Raw genomic sequence first — 6,049 nt, 5'->3', positions numbered from 1 at the left:
TTCCTCCTGCAGGGTCGTTTTGTTTTTTGCTTTTTTTGTTTTTTGGTTTTTTGACAATCTCATGAAGTGTTGACTCATTTCTGTTCCCAACAATTTGTGAGATCGGTCGTAAAGCATGATCTTCGTTTTATAGAAAAGAAAAAGGTTCACTAGGGTTAAGTGACTTCCCTGTCCCCCAGCTGGCAGGTGGCAGAACCAGGGTTATGGCATTGGCCTTCTAACTCCTGAGGGGCTGCTTTGGGGTTCCATGCTGCCTCTCATATGGGGCACGTTGGTTTGGGGGATGTGATTTTTTACCACATCTCATGTCTATTGAGTCACAAGGAAAATTCTAGTGTTGGCTCTAGAGGCAGCAAATCTGAGCTGGAATCTTAGCTCTTCCGCCGGTTTGGTGCGTGACCCCTCCAAACTTTGTCGTCCGTCAGAGATGCTTCCTCATCTGGAAATGGAGCATATCGTTTACGTGCAGGGACTGTTGTCAAGTTTCAGATCATCTTCATAAACACTGGGTTCATTCCTGGCCGCCGTCCCTGCCCAGGAACTATCTGTCGCTGAGCAGTCCTTTGCACAGTGGGGGTGGGAAGCCTCTTTGATTGCAAGCAACTATTTGATATGAAAACCTCTTCAAACCAAGAAGTCTATTCCAAACTTCCAGCCTCTGAAATACTTTGAGAGGTGTAGAATTCCAACCACTGCATTATCTTCACTGGTAGATAAAACAAGTTGAGGTTTATGAGGCAGGGATAGGAGGGGCTTCATACGACGTGAATCCCCTGCAGCCTGAAGGTAATGGAAACACCCAGCCTGTATCTCTGAGATGCGAGAGGACTGGATTTCCTGAGACTCTCATGGCTGTCGTCTACTGAGCACTGGCTATGCTCCGGCACCCTCCCAGGACATTTAAGTGCACTGTCTCTAACTCTCGCAACAATAATGCTTTGTAAGCATTATTAGTGGTATTATTACCCTCTTACAGATGGGACAATAACAATTCACGTTTCTTAAATAACTATCCCAATCACAAACTGCAATATGCATCATTGTATATACATTTCTGCTCACCTGAGCACAAGAGCACCTCAAAGTGGAATTGGGATAAAAAACTATGGCCACTTAAAATTTTGATAGATTCTGCCAAGTTGCTCCCTGAGAAAGGTTGCACAGAACTCATACTCCTCAACAATGAATGAGTGTCACTTTTCCCCACACTTTGGCAATACTGTTAATTACATACTTTAATTTTTCTTTCCAATTCGATGGGTAAAAAGAACATTCCATCAAAGGTGCTTTAATTTATAGAGGCTTAGTAACTGGTAAAAATGTGTATTGGACATGTAGCGTCCTTTTTCTTTTGACTACATGTTATATCCTTTTCTTTCAGGTTTTTTTTTCTTTGGTTGTTTGTCAAAGACAACTTGACTTTGTCAAGTATGTGGCAAATATCTTCGTTAATTCAAAACAAACTGAAGGATGCCTTGTGGCTCAGTCAGTTGAGTATCTAACTCTTGATTCAGCTCAGATCATGGTCTCGCGGTCTCGAGATGGAGTCCCATGTCGGGCTTGGAGTTGGGCGTGGAACGTGCTTAAGATTTTCTCTCTCCCTCCCCCTACCCCAGCTTGCACACATGCTCTCCGTCTCTCTAAAGAAAAAAATAAAGTAAAATCAAATCAAATAATTTTTAAATAAAACAAACTGAAAAAAATCACGGTTTCCATCATTGGGAAATAAGTTCATAATTTATGGTATATCCATACAATGGGATCCCATGAAGTTACTAAAAGGAAAAGGCAAATTATCTGCACTGATTTGGAAGGATGCCCAGGATGTATTGTTAAATGGGCCAGAAAATAAAATTATATGTATAATCGACCCCCCCCCCGCTGAGGCATTCATGTACACATTTATATATTTGTTAATTCATGAATAATAAAAAGATCTGGAAGTGTATGTTTCTAGCGAGTATAAACAGCCTTGAGAGAAAGAGTAGCTTTTACTTGTCACGTTTTCGTAAAATGAGCATATGTATTATCCTAAAATACTTTTTAAGTAATATTTGATATATATAGGGATACACACACAAACACACATATATACTTCATAAGATTGGTTTTAAAAAGTCATTTCCTTTTAGGTGACACAGTCAATAACAGGACAGCCAGGCCTCCCCGGAGCAGAAACAAGGCGTTTCTACAGCACAGTGAAGCTTCCAGTGCAGGCTTTGACAGCCTTCCCACTGCCCAGGAGGGAAGGTGGGGGCTGAGAAGACACCAGAAGATTGCAGCATCATTAGTGATGAGGTGCATGGTGTTTTCCCTTACTCATAATGATAATAGCAGCTCTCGTGATCTTGTAAAACAGAGGCTTTTGAGAAACTGCATTTCCAAGGCTGCGCTCAAGGTACTTCTATTGTGAGTATGAGCGAATGGACAGGAGGGGACCAATTTTCCAGAAAGGAGAAAAGAGGATGAATGATGCTAGAAGCAGAGGTTAAGTGAATCATGGCTGAGGAATACAGCAGCAGATTACACGGGATCATCCCACCCAACCCTGAGAGGCTGACTGCTTTGCAAAAGACCTTGGGGGAACAAGAGGAGGCAATAGAATAAATTCCCTGGTTTTTCAAACTTTGTTTCTGAAGAATCCGTAACATCAGTGGTCAGAGAAGGTGCACCTCCTCATAAACTGAATTTAAAGTGTCGTATTTTCTTAATATCCCTATGAATTTTTAATTCTATTGTTTAATTCATCTGCGCTGGTTATAATGGAAAAATAATTGGTATTCCCCATATTTTCAATGATATCTGTTGACTAAGAAAATTAACTGTGTGTGTGCCCTAAGGCGTGTACAATACTCTCCGGGAAGAGGAGAGACTTTGGGACCAGGCAGACCTGGCTTTGATCTGCTTCTCAGCTGTCCTGGTTCGTGCCATTCAGTCCCTCAGCTGCACCTTCCTCATCTGTAAGAGGAAGAGAGTAATTCCATCTCCCTGGAACCATGTGAATTAAACAGTGACTTAAATAAGATAGAGTTAAAATGCGTTCTCCTATAAGAGAACTTTGGAGATGTTGGTCCAAAGCTGAATCCAAGAGACTCAAGTTCCTTCTGTAGTTCTGGTCTACCGTCGTTAGTCCGTGGCCTTACGCTCAGGGTTGCCTTGAGCTGCCTCGTGCTGGTAGCTTCAGCTACAGCCACCATGTCTAAATTCCAGGCAGAATGAAAGAGGGTGGAGGGAAAGGGGAAAAGGCAAGGTCCCAAAAGATGATGTACTTTCAAGGAAACTGAGGGTGTGATGTTTTTGTTGGTTATAGGGCTGCCCCAAATAAAAATGCCTTCTGTGAATAAGGACAAAGGAAAGAACTGCTAGCAGGTGGGCAATCAGCAGTGTCTGCCACCAATAACTCGAATGATGTACCAATAGCTAGAATGGAATTAACACCACCAACAGCCCGTAGCTGATGCGTGCTCCTAGCCGTTATAATTAAAGCGAGCATTTGGGGATGGTAGTGTAGCTACTTTGTCCTTTTTAATTTAATTTAATTTAATTTTTGAGAGTGAGAGAGAGCATGCATGTGAGTGGTGTGGGGGGAGGAGGGGCAGAGGGAGAGAGAGAGAATCCCAAGCAGGCTCCATGCCCAGGGCAGAGCCTGACATGGGGCTCGATCCCGTGAGCCTGAGACCATGACATAAGCCAGAATCAAGAGTCCGATGCTCAACCGACTGAGCCAACCAGGTGCCCCATCCTTCATTTTAGATATGAAATAACACAGACTTAGGGAAGTTAGTAAGTAGCAAGACCAGAATTTGAACCAAGCAGGGTGTGAACCAGCTTGCTTAAGGGAACTGCCTTCCAGTGCCAGGGTTGAAGGCTCCCACATAACATTTTGATGGATTTTCAAAATACCAATAGGAAGGCTTGAATTTTAAAAATGAAGTTGTTCAATAGAATTGCTGATGGCATCAGTTGTGTCTTTGGAGACAGACGTTTTACTAAAGGGACTGGATCGTTAGCTGGCATTTTATTCACTGAAGCCTCAGCAAATACAGCCTCAAGCCTTTACCTCTTTGATATTTTGCTCATAACAGAGAATCTCCCTTCTGGTGCAAAGGCGATCATGGATATTCATTCACTTGTGCGATCATTCACTGTACATTAAAATTTTGGATTGCTCGCTGTGTGCTAAAACTAGGTTCCGGTCAAGGGTCTGGGAAAACAAAGATAAATAAGGCAGAGTCCCCAGCCTCAAAACTCAGTTAGAGGGGTGGGTTTTTTAAGCGGTTCGAGCACAACCCAAAGTAAGAAATACATTTTACATCACAACCCCGTACATCACACAGATGAGAATGCACTCACGACACACTCAAATGTCATCAGACAACACTTAATCTACAGTAAACATGCAATGCACTCGGTTTTTCCTATCTGTTCTTCTCCACACAACAGTACTCTATTCCTATTCTAGTCTATTCTATCTCAATTGTTTGTTTGCTTGCTTCTTACACATTGAATGCCCCAACTAACATTACTCCAAAACACTAATGGGTTGTGATCTGTAATTTGAAAAAAACACTGGTCTGTGGCAAGAGAAAGGCAACTAAACTGATAAATTCAAGTAATATGGGAATACTCTAAAAGCCATATAGATAACGAATTCTCGGACCTTAAAGAAAGAGGCTAATTCTTCCTGGGAGATGTTAGGGCAGGAACACGAGGCTGAACTCTGAACTGAGCCTTGAGGGATGAGAAGGAAACTTCCAGGTGGAAAATGGGAGGCAGGACACTCCAGGCGAAGGAAGCAGCGCGTATGGGTGTGAGGGTACGGTAGGATGCCAAGCAACGGGGCCTGGGCATCACAGGCGGTCAGGGGAGAATGCTAGCTCAGACTCATCTGGCAAAGGACAAGCACGCCATGAAAGAGCCTGTGCCAGCTGGAGACCCCCCAGGGCTCAGATACAGCTGATTTCACTCATCCGTCTGGTCTCTACCTCTGGCAGCCACGTGCACTGAACATCCGCCAGGCGCCAGGGACCTGTCACTGCTTGTGGTGCTGAAGTCACAGTGGAGAGCAAAACTCCAACTTAATCTTGACACAGCAGTTTAAAGGAGATGCTGGACACATACACAAGACATTTTTGTGCCCTGTGATTAGTTCTTGAATAGTGGGATACTCCTCGTGCAGTGGGTGTGCGAAGCTAAAAGATACGCGTCCTGTCTGTGACAACGGGGACAGCTCCACGGGGTTGAGTGTAGAAACATAAACACTAGGAGCGTCAGCTGCTTGAAGGGCCCTGGCTGTGGGATGGTCCTTCCCACACCCCGCTGGTGGGAGTCTAAATTCACATTACATGTCTAGAAAGGGACCTGGCAAAATGTTTCCATATACTTACAAAGGTACATTGCCTCTGGCCAAACAGCTTCGGTCATACGAGGTCATCTGACACGTAATTCTGAGAGACCCAGACCACAGGAGGCCACTTCATCTCCCCATGGTGTTGTGTTCAGAAAATACAATCCGGCAACCAAATGGATTTGAAATCGGTCCCAATCCGAATTCCGTCTCGGGAAGAGCACTGAAAGGGATCCAGCATAGCCTCTGTTAGATCTGCTGTCATACATCAGAAAAGCGTGAAGGGCTTTGTCCTGTCTGTGCTCCGAGCCAGAGTAAGCTTGGGGACAGGCAGGCACGCAGAGCGAGAGGCGGACAAAACTATCCAGAAATTAAACTAATTTGGTATAAGGAAGAGCAGAGAGCCAAAGCCAGCCAGCCAGGATCTCCCTGGAAATTGGTCCAACACTAGGGCTTTTCACTCTTACAAGGTGTGAAATTAGGGAGAGAGTTAGGAGAAAATTAAGAAAATCTTGCTTAAATTCCCTCAGTTAATATCTGGATTTCATTTATACGGATGAAAAATTGCTCCAAATGTGCAAAGTAATGATTAATTAAGTAATGATTTATTCTTGTGTTACGATATCTGCATCCATTGATTGTCATGCTGTAGAAAAAAATTGTTAAGGAAATGGGGAAAGCAGGATATAAGGATATAAAAAA

At 43.6% G+C, this 6,049-nt stretch overlaps 1 long non-coding RNA gene across 1 annotated transcript; it reads right to left on the bottom strand.

Annotated features, from left to right (window-relative positions):
• Positions 1-1,392: 1,392 nt before the first annotated feature.
• On the bottom strand, positions 1,393-5,662 carry LOC121103977. Its single transcript, XR_005836298.1, has 2 exons — positions 5,388-5,662; positions 1,393-1,640 (listed from the first exon to the last, which is right to left on the bottom strand). It is a non-coding gene; the product is annotated as an uncharacterized LOC121103977 (long non-coding RNA).
• Positions 5,663-6,049: the final 387 nt, after the last annotated feature.

This window comes from Ursus maritimus, unplaced genomic scaffold (assembly GCF_017311325.1).
Source record: "Ursus maritimus isolate PB19 unplaced genomic scaffold, ASM1731132v1 scaffold_2, whole genome shotgun sequence".
NCBI lineage: Eukaryota > Metazoa > Chordata > Mammalia > Carnivora > Ursidae > Ursus > Ursus maritimus.
The sequence above is the reverse complement of the archived record's forward strand: the minus strand, read 5'-3'. Positions and strand labels throughout refer to the sequence as shown.